This window comes from Gossypium arboreum, chromosome 11 (assembly GCF_025698485.1).
Source record: "Gossypium arboreum isolate Shixiya-1 chromosome 11, ASM2569848v2, whole genome shotgun sequence".
Lineage (NCBI taxonomy): Eukaryota > Viridiplantae > Streptophyta > Magnoliopsida > Malvales > Malvaceae > Gossypium > Gossypium arboreum.
The window spans coordinates 123,507,547-123,525,382 of NC_069080.1; the positions used below are offsets into that span (position 1 = coordinate 123,507,547).

Below are 17,836 nucleotides of genomic sequence, written 5' to 3' on the forward strand. Positions count from 1 at the left end.
ATGTAAATAATGAGATGCATGAAAAAGGTCGATAGGGACAAAATGATATTTCATATTCATCTATTTCAAATGTGGCAAACAAAGCAAGTTAAACAATGAGAGTAAAAATGTCAAAAGAAAGAAAGGATCGTATTCAACGGATACAAATGCTCTAGATATTCAACACATGAACTCTTCCTCGCTCCTCAATCAAAAATCTTTTTGAGCGGGCTTCTTGCGTAGAAGATTTCAAGCTTTAAATGCTTCAAATCAGAGCCTCACCGCTTGACCTATCGTTCGACCGCCAGTTTGTTTCATTAGGACGCCTCTCGGTTTTCATCCTAATCTTTTGTAATAATCAAGACGCCATTTTCGGTTTTCACCTCGGTCTTTTTTTTTTTAAGATGCCCTTTTCGGTTTTCATCTTAAGCATAATATTTCTTCACAAGATCTCGAGTTCACCGGATTCGACAACTCTTTTCCATCCATCTCGGTAAGGATCAAAGCTCCTCCTGAGAATGCCTTCTTTACGATGTACGGTCCTTCCCAGTTTGGTGCCCATTTCTCTCGCAGATCTTTTTGTATTAGGAGAATTTTTCTCAGCACGAGTTCTCCTTCATGGAATTCTCTTGGTCGTACCTTCTTGTCATGGGCTGCTATCATTCTTTTTTGGTACATCCGCCTGTGACAAATTGCCCCGAGACGCTTTTCTTCAATGAGGTTCACTGATCATATCGAGCTTGTACCCATTCGCTTCTTCTAACTTTGAAATCGATGTCCATTAGAAGCTTTTGGGAAAATAGGCCCTATGACATCCATGCCCCACATAGAAAAAGGCTACGGAGAAGTCATGACGTGAAGGGGCGAAGGGGCTACATGAATTTTATCCCCGTAGATTTGACATTTGTGGCATTTTCTAGAAAAACTAATGCAGTCGCTTTCCATCGTCAACCAGTAGTAACCGAGTCTCATAATCTTTCTGGCCATACTGAAACCATTGGCATGTGTCCCACAGATTCCTTCATGGACATCTTCAAGTATCTTTCTGGCTTCAACATCATCCACGCATCTCAAAAGTACTTGATCCTTTCCTCGTTTATACAGGATATTCCCATCAAGAACAAATCCCGCTGCCATTCTTCTGATTGTTCTTTTGTCGTTCTCATTCGCTTGTTCGGGATAGCTTTGATTCTTGATATATTCTAAGATATCATGGAACCATGGCCGTCCGTCTGCCTCTTTCTCAATACTACAATAGTGTGCAGGGACCTCGTATATGCTCATTTTGAGGGGCATTATTTCCGCTTCTTTACTTGCTTTGAACATTGAAGCCAAAGTGGCCAGGGCATCAGCCAATTGGTTTTCTTCTCGCGGGAAGTAATGAAAAGTTATTTTTTTGAATTCTTTGATCAATTCAGCTACTAAATCACTGTACTTAATCAATTTTGGGTCCCTCACTTCCCACTCTCCACGGATTTGGTAAAGCACTAGGGCTGAGTCCCCGTACACCTCTAACATTTCGATGTTTCGTTCAATGGATGCACGAAGTCCCATGATACAGGCCTCATATTCTGCTATGTTATTGGTACAGAAGAAATTCAGTCTTTGTAACACCCCCACGCCCGAAACCGTCACCGGAGTCAAGCTTGAGGTGTTACTAAACTTATCTTACCTTTTAAACAACTCTAAACCACTTATTTTAATTTTTAGAATAAACTATTTTTCTGCGTCATGGTTGCTTAAAATTCATTTCTCGAGTTTCAAAACTCAAAATTAAGATCCGTAAATTTTTCCTGAAACTAGACTCATATATCTATCTACTAATTTTTTCTAGAATTTTGACTTGGCCAATTAGTACAGTTTATTAGTTAAAGTTTCCCTGTTTCAAAACTCAACTACACTAACCTCTTCTTACTACGAGCCATTTTTCTTCCTGTAAAAATTCATATGACTAAGACGTTTGTTTCTATAAAACTAGATTCAAAAGGATTCTAACCATATAAATTACACCTTCTAATTAGTTTTGTACAATTTATGGTGAATTTCCAAAGTTGAAATAGGGGATCCAGAAATCGCTCTGACCCTATTTCACTAAAACTCAGATATCTCATAAAATATAATACATTTACCTGTTTTGCTTATTCCATAAGAAAATATACATAATAAGCTTTAATTTCATATGTTATTCATCTTCAAACTATGTTTCTACAATTTTAGTGATTTTTCAAAGTTACGTCATTTCTGTTACTTGAATCTGTTTTTAGGTTACTTTCACATTTTTCATAATTTTCATGTGATAATCATCAATCAATCATACATATTAATAAATATGTATATCATCGGCTATTTTATTAGCTAATCACTAGCAAGTATTTACACATCATTCATTTTCATATTATACCAAAAGTAGCTAAGTTTCTATACATGCCATACCCAAAACAAAACGTCTAGTTATACTGAGTTATTTCTTTGATAGTGTGATCGGCCTCCGACGTTTCCTTCGATCCCGAGTGACTAGATAAGTACTATAAGAAGAAGAAAATAAAGAGATTAAGCACTAGGCTTAGTAAGCTTACAAGCAAATAAATCACAACATTCAACATAATGGATAATTATGCATAATATCATCTAACATCATAAATTTCTTTACTTCTCAATTTCTATCTTCTTCTTTATTCCCTTACCTTCTTTCTTACCCGACCTTTCCTTTTCATAAGTATAATCTACTTTTCCTTTGCTGTTAATTCACTGTAATTTAACTCGTATCCTGACCCGTTGAACCACTCGAATACTAAGGATACTAGGGTCGTTCTGTCTATCAATATCTCGCCAATGCCATGTCTTTGACATGGACTTACATGAATTATTCTGTCTCCAATGCCATATATAATATGGACTTACATGGCTCAATCCTATCTCCAAAGCCATATTTCTAATATGGACTTACATGGCTCATTTCATTACGTCTCATCACCCTAATATCCTAACATTCCTAGGGTTCAACCGGGGCTTTCTAACACTTTTCCTCTGTCACTTCACCTTAAATTCGACTTTACATATTTTCATAACATAAGTATATAAATGCTGGAAATTGACAATAATAATGTAAAATAAAAGAATATTGCATTTATTTACTGTAACTTACCTTGATACAAAATGTGACTAAACTTTACAATTTAGTCCTCTACTTTTTCTTTTCCCGATCTACTCCAATTTCGTTCTTCTTGATTATGAAGCTTGAAAGTTGAAGAAACCCCAGCTATGGAGGAGAGTAAAAATCGGCAGAAACTAATTGAGAAGATGACCATTTTTGTGTTATTTTTCCCTATTTAATTCATTTAATATCCAAATGACCAAATTACCCTTCCTTACTAAACTTTCAAAAATTCCTTCCATGTCCTAATTTTTGTCCATGAACTTAAAATTGGTCAAATTGTTATTTAAACCCTCCTAATTAATATTCCAAAGTAATTTCATACTAAAAACTTCTAGAATGCAAGTTTTGCAAATTATTCAATTTAGTCCCTAACCTCAACTTAAGCACTTTATGCATGGAATTTCATCACGAAATTTTCACACAATCATGCAATCATACCATGAACCTTAAAATAATAATAAAATAAATTTTTCTACCTCAGATTTGTGGTTTCGCAACCACTATTCCGTTTAGGCCCTATTTTGGGATGTTACATTTCTCCCCCCTTTTAGGGATTTTCGTCCCGAAAATCTTACCTGTGAAGAGATTTGGGTACTGTTTTCGCATAGCCTCTTCGGGTTCCCATGTAGCCTCATCTACCCCGTGTCTATTCCATAGTACTTTCACAAGTGCAATACTTTTATTCCTTAATTGCTTTACCTCTCGAGCTATAATCTTTACCGGTTCTTCACCGTAAGTCATGTCTGGCTGAATCTCAACCTCTGTCTGAGAAATCACATGTGACGGATCTGAACGATAACGACGTAGCATAGACACATGAAATACATTATGAATCTTCTCTAACTCAATCGGCAAAGCTAACCGATATGCTAATGGTCTGACTCTCTCAATTACTTCAAACGGTCCAATAAAATGTGGACTTAGTTTGCCTTTCTTGCCAAATCTGAGAACTTTCTTCCACGGGGATACTTTCAAAAAAACTTTGTCACCAACTTGATATTCGATCTCTTTTCTTTTTAAATCGGCATCGACTTACTCGCATCGTCTGAAGTCGCTTTTAAACAATTTCGATAACTTTCACTTTTCTTCTTTTTTAACTAGATCAACCCCGTAAATCTGGCTTTCTTTAAGCTCTATCCAATATAAAGGTGTACGTCATTTACGTCCACACAAAGCTTCATAAGGTGTCATCTTCAAACTTGACTGGTAACTATTATTATAGGCAAACTCTACCAATGGTAAGTATTTTTCCCAACTACCTTTAAATTCTAATACACAACATCTAAGCATATCTTCAAGTACCTGAATAACTCTCTCTGACTGACCGTCAGTTTGAGGATGGAAAGCTGTACTAGAACTCAACTTTGTGCCCAAAGCCTCTTGTAATTTCTTCCAAAACCGTGAAGTAAATCTTGGATCTCTATGCGAAATGATCGATAATGGTACCCCATGTAGCGACTATCTCTGAAATATACAACTCCGCCAACTTGTCAAGTGAATAATCCATACTGAATGGGATAAAATGAGTGACTTCGTTAACTTATCAATCACAACCCATATCTGCATCTTTCTTTTTCTGTAAACGATAATCCTGTCACAAAATCCATAGTAACTCGATCCCATTTCCATTTCTAACTAGCACAGTGCAATAATCCCGAGGGTACCGATGTTCGGCCTTTACACGTTGACAAATCAAGCATCTAGAAACAAACTCAAATATCTCTTTTCATTCCTACCCACCAATACAATTTTTCAAATCATTATACATTTTGTACCGCTGGATGAATAGATAAAGGATCGCTATGTGCTTCTGTAAAATCTTCGAATAAGCTCATCATTCTTTGGTACACATATTCGTCTCTAAACATCAAACAACCATCAGAACCAATCCAGAAATCTGATTCTATGCCTGACTCACATTGAGCTCTTTTAGCTTGTAACTCATTATCATCTTTCTGAGCTTCACAAATCTCTTCAAGAAATACCGGTTTAGCTCTCAATTCAGCTAAAATAGAACCATCATCTGACATGGCTAAATTGGTATTCAAAGCTCGCAATGTAAATAAAAGTTTCCTACTTAAAGCGTCAGCAACTACATTTGCCTTACCTGGGTGATAATCAATCACTAACTCATAATCTTTAAGCAATTCCAACCATCTTCTTTGCCTCAAATTCAAATCTTTTTGAGTCATCAAGTATTTCAAGCTTTTATGATCGGTAAATATCCCACACCTTTCACCATACAAATAATGTCTCTAAATCTTCAATGCAAATACAATAGCGACTAGCTCTAAATCATGTGTCGGATAATTTTTCTCATGTCGCTTCAATTGTCTAGAGGCATAAGCAATTACCTTTCCTTCTGCATGAGTACACAACCGAGCCCATTCAAGGATGCATCATCAGTAAATCACAAATTCTTTACTCGGCCCTATTTGTACTAAGATAGGAGCTTAGTCAACAATGCCTTTAACTTGTCAAAACTTTGTTGGCACTTCTCACCATTCAAACTTAACATCCTTCCGTAGCGCCTCACAATCGGGTAGCTATCATGGAAAATCCCTCCACAAATCGTCTATAATATCCGCAAGACCAAGAAAACTTCTAACTTCGATACATTTCTAGGAGGCTTCCAATCAACAATGGCTAAAATCTTGCTCAGATCAACCTTAATACCTTCACCGAGACAATATGTCCAAGAAAACCAATTTCTCGTAACTGAACTCACTTTTGCTGAACTTGGCATACAACCGATTATCTCTCGAATTTGTAAAGCTGTTCTCAAATGCTCGCATGTTCGGTCTCATCATGAGAATAAATCAAAATATCATCAATGAACACAACTACAAACTTATCTAAATACGATCTGAAAATTCAGTTCATTAAGTCCATGAAAATGGCAGAGCATTAGTCAAGCCAAATGGCATCACAAGGAACTCATAATGACCATACCTAGTCCAAAAGCAGTCTTGGGACATCGACTCTTTAACTCATAACCGATAGTATCCGGATCTCAAATCTATCTTGGAAAACACAGAGCTCCTTCAATTGATCAAACAAATCATCAATTCTAGGAAATGGATACTTGTTCTTTCATCGTTACCTTGTTAAGTTGCCGATAATCTATGCATAATCTCATCGATCCGTCTTTCTTTTTCACAAATAGCACTGGTGCACCCCATGGTGAACTACTGGGTCTTACCAAGCCTTTATCTGTTAATTCACTGAATCGAAGCTTTCAATTCTTTCAATTCCAACGAGCCATTCTATAAGGAGCAATAGAAATGGGCGTGGTACCGGAATCAACTCAATACCAAACTCAACTTCTCTAACGGAGGCAAACCGGTAGTTCTTCCTAAACACATCGGAAACTCACATACCACGTGCATCGATTCAATTTTCAATTCGGATCTTTAGTGTTTAACACAAAAGCAAGATAAGCTTCATACCCTTTTCTCAAACATTTCGAAAGCGGACATAACGAAATTATGGAAATAAACTATCGACTCTTCCGAATTAACCCAAGAATTTCACCATTTTCACACTTCACTCAATGAATTTCTTTCCACAATTCACTATCACATCATGTGTAGTCAACCAATCCATACCAAGAATCACATCATACTCATCAAATGGCAATAGCATGAGATCACCGGAAAACAAGAGCCTCTAATCATTAAAGGACAATTTCTACATACTTTATCTACTAATACATGCTTGCCTAATGGATTCGATACTTTAATCACAAATTCAGAGATTCTATAGGCATACTTATACTAGGCATCAATTTCATACAAACATAAGAATAAGTCGAACCCGGATCAATCGAGCAATGACATTAATATCATGTAGAGAAAATGTACCGTAATCACATCGGGGAGGATGCCTCTTCGCATGCACGAATAGCATAAGTCCTTGCAGGGCTCTAACATCCGGTCTTACAGCCGAATCTCTAAAGGTACCTCACATTTTGCTCCTACTCCCTGTTGCCTCGGTGATCCGCCTCTAGTAGGAGCATTTACGGATCTAGCACTCGTGTTACTTCTCGGCTAGCCACTCGGAAATTCTCGTACAAAATGATCTGGAGCACCACAATTATAGCAAACATTTTCGCCTGCCCGACAAGGACCATAATGAAGTCTACCACACCGTGGACACCCTGATCTACCCTGTCTGACATTACCTACACTCGTAGTCGAGGTGGTCTGAGCTTTCGGATCCTTAAATCTGCTACCTCTATTCTGACTAGATTGCCCTGCCGAAAAGCTAGATATGGTAGAAAACTCTTTGGGCCTCTTGGATGTAGCCTGAAATGATCTGCTCATCTGTCTCTTCTTTGTATCTTGTGTCTCTATCTCAACTTTGCCTTTTCTTTTTAACAGCTCCTCTGCCTTACAGGCTCTCTCAACTAAAATAACAAACTCTTTTATTTCTAGGACACCCACTGACAGTCGGATATCATCATTTAACCCATCCTCAAACCTTTTACACATGATAGCCTCTGTGGACACACATTCTCGAGCATATTTACTAAGCCTGACAAATTCACGCTCATAATCGGTCACTGTCATAGTACCTTGTTTCAATTCCAGGAATTCCTTTCTCTTCTGGTCAATAAACCTCTAACTGATGTACTTTTTATGAAATTCCTCCTGAAAGAAATCCCAAGTGACCCTCTCCTTTGGTACAACTGATACAAGTGTCTTCCACCAGTAGTAGGCTGAGTCTCTAAGAAGCGATACTACACATTTCATACATTCCTCGGGTGTACAAGATAATTCGTCAAAGACTCTCACAGTATTTTCTAACCAAAATTCTGCTCTTTCTGCATCATCATCTTTTGTTGCTCGAACTCTTTTGCCCTTGTTTCTGATTCTATCAACTGGTGGCTTTTCTCTTACCGCATGTACTGTGGATGGGGAAGCTTGAGCTACATGGGTAGCCCGAGAATCATGAGGGGGTGGAGGTCTAACTGCCGGATTCGTACGAACGAACTCGGCAAACAAATCATTCAAAGCTCGGAAGAGAGCTTCTCGAGTCACTCCTCCCCGATCAACTATTACTTGGCCTATTCTCGGATGGCGCTGCCTTTCCGTGGGAGCAGCGCATTACTTTCTACATCATCATCACCAGCTCGTCCGGATCCATTACTATAAAACAAAATATTTAAATATCGTCAGAGTCGTCACACTATCAAAATACAAGTATGGCATGTATAGCTAGACTTTTCTCACACTAACTATTCCGAGAACCGACTAAACCTGCTCGATACCAATAATGTAACACCCCACGCCCGAAACCGTCACGGAGTCAAGCTTGAGGTGTTACTAAACTTATCTTACCTTTTAAACAACTCTAAACCACTTATTTTAATTTTTAGAATAAACTATTTTTCTGCGTCATGGTTGCTTAAAATTCATTTCTCGAGTTTCAAAACTCAAAATTAAGATCCGTAAATTTTTCCTGAAACTAGACTCATATATCTATCTACTAATTTTTTCTAGAATTTTGACTTGGCCAATTAGTACAGTTTATTAGTTAAAGTTTCCCTGTTTCAAAACTCAACTACACTAACCTCTTCTTACTACGAGCCATTTTTCTTCCTGTAAAAAATTCATATGACTAAGACGTTTGTTTCTATAAAAACTAGATTCAAAAAGGATTCTAACCATATAAATTACACCTTCTAATTAGTTTTGTACAATTTATGGTGAATTTCCAAAGTTGAAATAGGGGATCCAGAAATTGCTCTGACCCTGTTTCACTAAAACTCAGATATCTCATAAAATATAATACATTTACCTGTTTTGCTTATTCCATAAGAAAATATACATAATAAGCTTTAATTTCATATGTTATTCATCTTCAAACTATGTTTCTACAATTTTTAGTGATTTTTCAAAGTTACGTCATTTCTGTTACTTGAATCTGTTTTTAGGTTACTTTCACATTTTTCATAATTTTCATGTGATAATCATCAATCAATCATACATATTAATAAATATGTATATCATCGGCTATTTTATTAGCTAATCACTAGCAAGTATTTACACATCATTCATTTTTCATATTATACCAAAAGTAGCTAAGTTTCTATACATGCCATACCCAAAACAAAACGTCTAGTTATACCGAGTTATTTCTTTGATAGTGTGATCGGCCTCCGACGTTTCCTTCGATCCCCGAGTGACTAGATAAGTACTATAAGAAGAAGAAAATAAAGAGATTAAGCACTAGGCTTAGTAAGCTTACAAGCAAATAAATCACAACATTCAACATAATGGATAATTATGCATAATATCATCTAACATCATAAATTTCTTTACTTCTCAATTTCTATCTTCTTCTTTATTCCCTTACCTTCTTTCTTACCTGACCTTTCCTTTTTCATAAGTATAATCTACTTTTCCTTTGCTGTTAATTCACTATAATTTAACTCGTATCCTGACCCGTTGAACCACTCGGAATACTAAGGATACTAGGGTCGTTCCTGTCTATCAATATCCTGCCAATGCCATGTCTTTGACATGGACTTACATGAATTATTCCTGTCTCCAATGCCATATATAATATGGACTTACATGGCTCAATCCTATCTCCAAAGCCATATTTCTAATATGGACTTACATGGCTCATTTCTGTTCTGTCCTGTCAACCCTAATATCCTAACATTCCTAGGGTTCAACCGGGGCTTTCTAACACTTTTCCTCTGTCACTTCACCTTAAATTCGACTTTACATATTTTCATAACATAAGTATATAAATGCTGGAAATTGACAATAATAATGTAAAATAAAAGAATATTGCATTTATTTACTGTAACTTACCTTGATACAAAATGTGACTAAACTTTACAATTTAGTCCTCTACTTTTTCTTTTCCCCGATCTACTCCCGAATTTCGTTCTTCTTGATTATGAAGCTTGAAAGTTGAAGAAACCCCAGCTATGGAGGAGAGTAAAAATCGGCAGAAACTAATTGAGAAGATGACCATTTTTGTGTTATTTTTCCCTATTTAATTCATTTAATATCCAAATGACCAAATTACCCTTCCTTACTAAACTTTCAAAAATTCCTTCCATGTCCTAATTTTTGTCCATGAACTTAAAATTGGTCAAATTGTTATTTAAACCCTCCTAATTAATATTCCAAAGTAATTTCATACTAAAAACTTCTAGAATGCAAGTTTTGCAAATTATTCAATTTAGTCCCTAACCTCAACTTAAGCACTTTATGCATGGAATTTCATCACGAAATTTTCACACAATCATGCAATCATACCATGAACCTTAAAATAATAATAAAATAAATTTTTCTACCTCAGATTTGTGGTTTCGCAACCACTATTCCGTTTAGGCCCTATTTTGGGATGTTACATTTCTCCCCTTTTAGGGATTTTCGTCCCAAAATCTTACTGTGAAGAGATTTGGGTCTTGTTTTGCATAGCCTCTTCGGGTTCCCATGTAGCCTCATCTACCCGTGTCTATTCCATAGTACTTTCACAAGTGCAATACTTTTATTCCTTAATTGCTTTACCTCTCGAGCTATAATCTTTACTGGGTTCTTCACCGTAAGTCATGTCCGGTGAATCTCAACCTCATGCGAGAAATCACATGTGACGGATCTGAACGATAACGACGTAGCATAGACACATGAAATACATTATGAATCTTCTCTAACTCAATCGGCAAAGCTAACCGATATGCTAATGGTCGACTCTCTCAATTACTTCAAACGGTCCAATAAAATGTGGACTTAGTTTGCCTTTCTTGCCAAATCTGAGAACTTTCTTCCACGGGGATACTTTCAAAAAAACTTTGTCACCAACTTGATATTCGATCTCTTTTCTTTTTAAATCGGCATACGACTTACGCACGTCTCGTCGCTTTTAAACAATTTCTGATAACTTTCACTTTTTCTTCTGTTTCTTTAACTAGATCAACCCCGTAAATCTGGCTTTCTTTAAGCTCTATCCAATATAAAGGTGTACGTCATTTACGTCCACACAAAGCTTCATAAGGTGTCATCTTCAAACTTGACTGGTAACTATTATTATAGGCAAACTCTACCAATGGTAAGTATTTTTCCCAACTACCTTTAAATTCTAATACACAACATCTAAGCATATCTTCAAGTACCTGAATAACTCTCTCTGACTGACCGTCAGTTTGAGGATGGAAAGCTGTACTAGAACTCAACTTTGTGCCCAAAGCCTCTTGTAATTTCTTCCAAAACCGTGAAGTAAATCTTGGATCTCTGTCTGAAATGATCGATAATGGTACCCCATGTAGCCTGACTATCTCTGAAATATACAACTCCGCCAACTTGTCAAGTGAATAATCCATACGAACTGGGATAAAATGAGCTGACTTCGTTAACTTATCAATCACAACCCATACTGCATCTTTCTTTTTTGGTGTAAACGATAATCCTGTCACAAAATCCATAGTAACTCGATCCCATTTCCATTTCGAACTAGCACAGTGCAATAATCCCGAGGGTACCGATGTTCGGCCTTTACCGTTGACAAATCAAGCATCTAGAAACAAACTCAAATATCTCTTTTCATTCCTACCCACCAATACAATTTTTCAAATCATTATACATTTTTGTACCGCTGGATGAATAGATAAAGGATCGCTATGTGCTTCTGTAAAATCTTCCTAATAAGCTCATCATTCTTTGGTACACATATTACGTCTCTAAACATCAAACAACCATCGAACCAATCCGAAATCGATTCTATGCCCGACTCACATTGAGCTCTTTTAGCTTGTAACTCATTATCATCTTTCTCGAGCTTCACAAATCTCTTCAAGAAATACGGTTTAGCTCTCAATTCAGCTAAAATAGAACCATCATCGACATGGCTAAATTGGTATTCAAAGCTCGCAATGTAAATAAAAGTTTCCTACTTAAAGCGTCAAGAACTACATTTGCCTTACACGGGTGATAATCAATCACTAACTCATAATCTTTAAGCAATTCCAACCATCTTCTTTGCCTCAAATTCAAATCTTTTTGAGTCATCAAGTATTTCAAGCTTTTATGATCGGTAAATATCCGACACCTTTCACCATACAAATAATGTCTCTAAATCTTCAATGCAAATACAATAGCGACTAGCTCTAAATCATGTGTCGGATAATTTTTCTCATGTCGCTTCAATTGTCTAGAGGCATAAGCAATTACCTTTCCTTCCGCATGAGTACACAACCGAGCCCATTCAAGGATGCATCATTTGAAATCACAAATTCTTTACTCGGCCCTAATTTGTACTAAGATAGGAGCTTAGTCAACAATGCCTTTAACTTGTCAAAACTTTGTTGGCACTTCTCATCCATTCAAACTTAACATCCTTCCGTAGCGCCTCTAAATCAGGGTAGCTATCATGGAAAATCCTCCACAAATCGTCTATAATATCCGCAAGACCAAGAAAACTTCTAACTTCTGATACATTTCTAGGAGGCTTCCAATCAACAATGGCTAAAATCTTGCTCGTATCAACCTTAATACCTTCACCTGAGACAATATGTCCAAGAAAACCAATTTCTCGTAACCAGAACTCACTTTTGCTGAACTTGGCATACAACTGATTATCTCTCAGAATTTGTAAAACTGTTCTCAAATGCTCTGCATGTTCAGTCTCATCATGAGAATAAATCAAAATATCATCAATGAACACAACTACAAACTTATCTAAATACGATCTGAAAATTCAGTTCATTAAGTCCATGAAAATGGCAGGAGCATTAGTCAAGCCAAATGGCATCACAAGGAACTCATAATGACCATACCTAGTCTGAAAAGCAGTCTTCAGGACATCTGACTCTTTAACTCGCAACTGATAGTATCCGGATCTCAAATCTATCTTGGAAAACACAGTAGCTCCCTTCAATTGATCAAACAAATCATCAATTCTAGGAAATGGATACTTGTTCTTTACTGTTACCTTGTTAAGTTGCCGATAATCTATGCATAATCTCATCGATCCGTCTTTCTTTTTCACAAATAGCACTGGTGCACCCCATGGTGAACTACTGGGTCTTACCAAGCCTTTATCTGTTAATTCCTGCAACTGAGCTTTCAATTCTTTCAATTCCAACGGAGCCATTCTATAAGGAGCAATAGAAATGGGCGTGGTACCTGGAATCAACTCAATACCAAACTCAACTTCTCTAACAGGAGGCAAACCTGGTAGTTCTTCCGGAAACACATCGGGAAACTCACATACCACAGGCACTGATTCAATTTTCAATTCTGGATCTTTAGTGTTTAACACAAAAGCAAGATAAGCTTCATACCCTTTTCTCAAACATTTCTGAGCAGACATAACAGAAATTATGGGAAATAAACTATCTGACTCTTCTGAATTAACCCGAAGAATTTCACCATTTTCACACTTCAGCTCAATGAATTTCTTTCCACAATTCACTATCACATCATGTGTAGTCAACCAATCCATACCAAGAATCACATCATACTCATCAAATGGCAATAGCATGAGATCACCGTAAAAAAAAGAGCCTCTAATCATTAAAGGACAATTTCTACATACTTTATCTACTAATACATGCTTGCCTAATGGATTCGATACTTTAATCACAAATTCTGTAGATTCTATAGGCATACTTATACTAGGCATCAATTTCATACAAACATAAGAATAAGTCGAACCCGGATCAATCAGAGCAATGACATTAATATCATGTAGAGAAAATGTACCCGTAATCACATCGGGGGAGGATGCCTCTTCGCATGCACGAATAGCATAAGTCCTTGCAGGGGCTCTAACATCTGGTCTTACAGCCGAATCTCTAAAGGTACCTCTGTTACTTGCTCCTACTCCCGGTTGCCTCGGTGATCTGCCTCTAGTAGGAGCATTTCTGGATCTAGCACTCTGTGTTACTTCTCGGCTAGCCACTTCTGGAAATTCTCGTACAAAATGATCTGGAGCACCACAATTATAGCAAACATTTTCGCCTGCCCGACAAGGACCATAATGAAGTCTACCACACCGTGGACACCCTGATCTACCCTGTCTGACATTACCTACACTCGTAGTCGAGGTGGTCTGAGCTTTCGGATCCTTAAATCTGCTACCTCTATTCTGACTAGATTGCCCTGCCGAAAAGCTAGATATGGTAGAAAACTCTTTGGGCCTCTTGGATGTAGCCTGAAATGATCTGCTCATCTGTCTCTTCTTTGTATCTTGTGTCTCTATCTCAACTTTGCCTTTTCTTTTTAACAGCTCCTCTGCCTTACAGGCTCTCTCAACTAAAATAACAAACTCTTTTATTTCTAGGACACCCACTGACAGTCGGATATCATCATTTAACCCATCCTCAAACCTTTTACACATGATAGCCTCTGTGGACACACATTCTCGAGCATATTTACTAAGCCTGACAAATTCGCGCTCATAATCGGTCACTGTCATAGTACCTTGTTTCAATTCCAGGAATTCCTTTCTCTTCTGGTCAATAAACCTCTAACTGATGTACTTTTTATGAAATTCCTCCTGAAAGAAATCCCAAGTGACCCTCTCCTTTGGTACAACCGATACAAGTGTCTTCCACCAAGAGTAGGTCGAGTCTCTAAGAAGCGATACTACACATTTCATACATTCCTCGGTGTACAAGATAATTCGTCAAAGACTCTCACAGTATTTTCTAACCAAAATTCTGCTCTTTCTGCATCATCATCTTTTGTTGCTCGGAACTCTTTTGCCCCTTGTTTCCTGATTCTATCAACTGGTGGCTTTTCTCTTACCGCTGTACCTGTGACTGGGGAAGCTTGAGCTACATGGGTAGCCTGAGAATCATGAGGGGGTGGAGGTCTAACTGCCGGATTCGTACGAACGAACTCGGCAAACAAATCATTCAAAGCTCGGAAGAGAGCTTCTCGAGTCACTCCTCCCTGATCAACTATTACTGGCCTATTCTCAGATGGCGCTGCCCTTCCGGGAGCAGGCGCATTACTTTCTACATCATCATCACCAGCTCGTCCGGGATCCATTACTATAAAACAAAATATTTAAATATCGTCAGGAGTCGTCACACTATCAAAATACAAGTATGGCATGTATAGCTAGACTTTTTCTCACACTAACTATTCCGAGAACCGACTAAACCTGCTCTGATACCAATAATGTAACACCCCCACGCCCGAAACCGTCACCGGAGTCAAGCTTGAGGTGTTACTAAACTTATCTTACCTTTTAAACAACTCTAAACCACTTATTTTAATTTTTAGAATAAACTATTTTTCTGCGTCATGGTTGCTTAAAAATTCATTTCTCGAGTTTCAAAACTCAAAATTAAGATCCGTAAATTTTTCCTGAAACTAGACTCATATATCTATCTACTAATTTTTTTCTAGAATTTTTGACTTGGCCAATTAGTACAGTTTATTAGTTAAAGTTTCCCCTGTTTCAAAACTCAACTACACTAACCTCTTCTTACTACGAGCCATTTTTCTTCCTGTAAAAAATTCATATGACTAAGACGTTTGTTTCTATAAAAACTAGATTCAAAAAGGATTCTAACCATATAAATTACACCTTCTAATTAGTTTTGTACAATTTATGGTGAATTTCCAAAGTTGAAATAGGGGATCCAGAAATCGCTCTGACCCTGTTTCACTAAAACTCAGATATCTCATAAAATATAATACATTTACCTGTTTTGCTTATTCCATAAGAAAATATACATAATAAGCTTTAATTTCATATGTTATTCATCTTCAAACTATGTTTCTACAATTTTTAGTGATTTTTCAAAGTTACGTCATTTCTGTTACTTGAATCTGTTTTAGGTTACTTTCACATTTTCATAATTTTCATGTGATAATCATCAATCAATCATACATATTAATAAATATGTATATCATCGGCTATTTTATTAGCTAATCACTAGCAAGTATTTACACATCATTCATTTTTCATATTATACCAAAAGTAGCTAAGTTTCTATACATGCCATACCCAAAACAAAACGTCTAGTTATACCGAGTTATTTCTTTGATAGTGTGATCGGCCTCCGACGTTTCCTTCGATCCCCGAGTGACTAGATAAGTACTATAAGAAGAAGAAAATAAAGAGATTAAGCACTAGGCTTAGTAAGCTTACAAGCAAATAAATCACAACATTCAACATAATGGATAATTATGCATAATATCATCTAACATCATAAATTTCTTTACTTCTCAATTTCTATCTTCTTCTTTATTCCCTTACCTTCTTTCTTACGACCTTTCCTTTTCATAAGTATAATCTACTTTTCCTTTGCTGTTAATTCACTATAATTTAACTTCGTATCCTGACCCGTTGAACCACTCGGAATACTAAGGATACTAGGGTCGTTCTGCTCTATCAATATCTCGCCAATGCCATGTCTTTGACATGGACTTACATGAATTATTCTGCTCCAATGCCATATATAATATGGACTTACATGGTTCAATCCTATCTCCAAAGCCATATTTCTAATATGGACTTACATGGCTCATTTCATTACGTCTGTCAACCCTAATATCCTAACATTCCTAGGGTTCAACCGGCTTTCTAACACTTTTCCTCTGTCACTTCACCTTAAATTCGACTTTACATATTTTCATAACATAAGTATATAAATGCTGAAATTGACAATAATAATGTAAAATAAAAGAATATTGCATTTATTTACTGTAACTTACCTTGATACAAAATGTGACTAAACTTTACAATTTAGTCCTCTACTTTTCTTTTCCCGATCTACTCCCGAATTTCGTTCTTCTTGATTATGAAGCTTGAAAGTTGAAGAAACCCCAGCTATGGAGGAGAGTAAAAATCGGCAGAAACTAATTGAGAAGATGACCATTTTTGTGTTATTTTTCCCTATTTAATTCATTTAATATCCAAATGACCAAATTACCCTTCCTTACTAAACTTTCAAAAATTCCTTCCATGTCCTAATTTTTGTCCATGAACTTAAAATTGGTCAAATTGTTATTTAAACCCTCCTAATTAATATTCCAAAGTAATTTCATACTAAAAACTTCTAGAATGCAAGTTTTGCAAATTATTCAATTTAGTCCCTAACCTCAACTTAAGCACTTTATGCATGGAATTTCATCACGAAATTTTCACACAATCATGCAATCATACCATGAACCTTAAAATAATAATAAAATAAATTTTTCTACCTCAGATTTGTGGTTTCGCAACCACTATTCCGTTTAGGCCCTATTTTGGGATGTTACAGTCTTGCAGTGAACGGATAATGATTCCCATTTGGTGATACCAGGATTGCTCCAATTCCATGCCCTAAAGCATTTGACACACCATCAAAGCACATCTTCCATGACTTCTCTTTTGATGACTCGGATTCCATTTCTGTGATGCACATTAAGTCTTCGTCTGGGAAATCAAATTTCAAGGGCTCATATCCCTCCGTCGTTCGAGTCGCTAAGAAATCAGCTATTGCGCTCCCTTTTATTGACTTCTGACTTACATAGGCAATGTCATATTCTGATAGGAGGATCTGCCATCGTGCCATTCTTCCTGAGAGTGCCGGTGATTCCATCATGTATTTTATTGGGTCTAGCTTTGAAATTAGCCATGTCATATGATACAACATATATTGTCTGAGTCTCCGAGCTACCCAAACTAGAGCGTAACAGTATTTTTCAATGGACAAATACTTTACTTCATATTCAGTGA

At 36.8% G+C, this 17,836-nt stretch overlaps 2 long non-coding RNA genes across 2 annotated transcripts; both read right to left on the reverse strand.

The window, feature by feature from the left end:
* Positions 1 to 9,156: 9,156 nt before the first annotated feature.
* Positions 9,157 to 10,119, reverse strand: LOC128284126 (uncharacterized). The gene is made up of 2 exons (XR_008274446.1): positions 9,964 to 10,119; positions 9,157 to 9,337 (listed from the first exon to the last, which is right to left on the reverse strand). It is a non-coding gene; the product is annotated as an uncharacterized LOC128284126 (long non-coding RNA).
* Positions 10,120 to 16,032: 5,913 nt separating this feature from the next.
* On the reverse strand, positions 16,033 to 16,943 carry LOC128284127 (uncharacterized). The gene is made up of 2 exons (XR_008274447.1): positions 16,831 to 16,943; positions 16,033 to 16,213 (listed from the first exon to the last, which is right to left on the reverse strand). It is a non-coding gene; the product is annotated as an uncharacterized LOC128284127 (long non-coding RNA).
* Between the last annotated feature and the right edge of the window lie 893 nt (positions 16,944 to 17,836).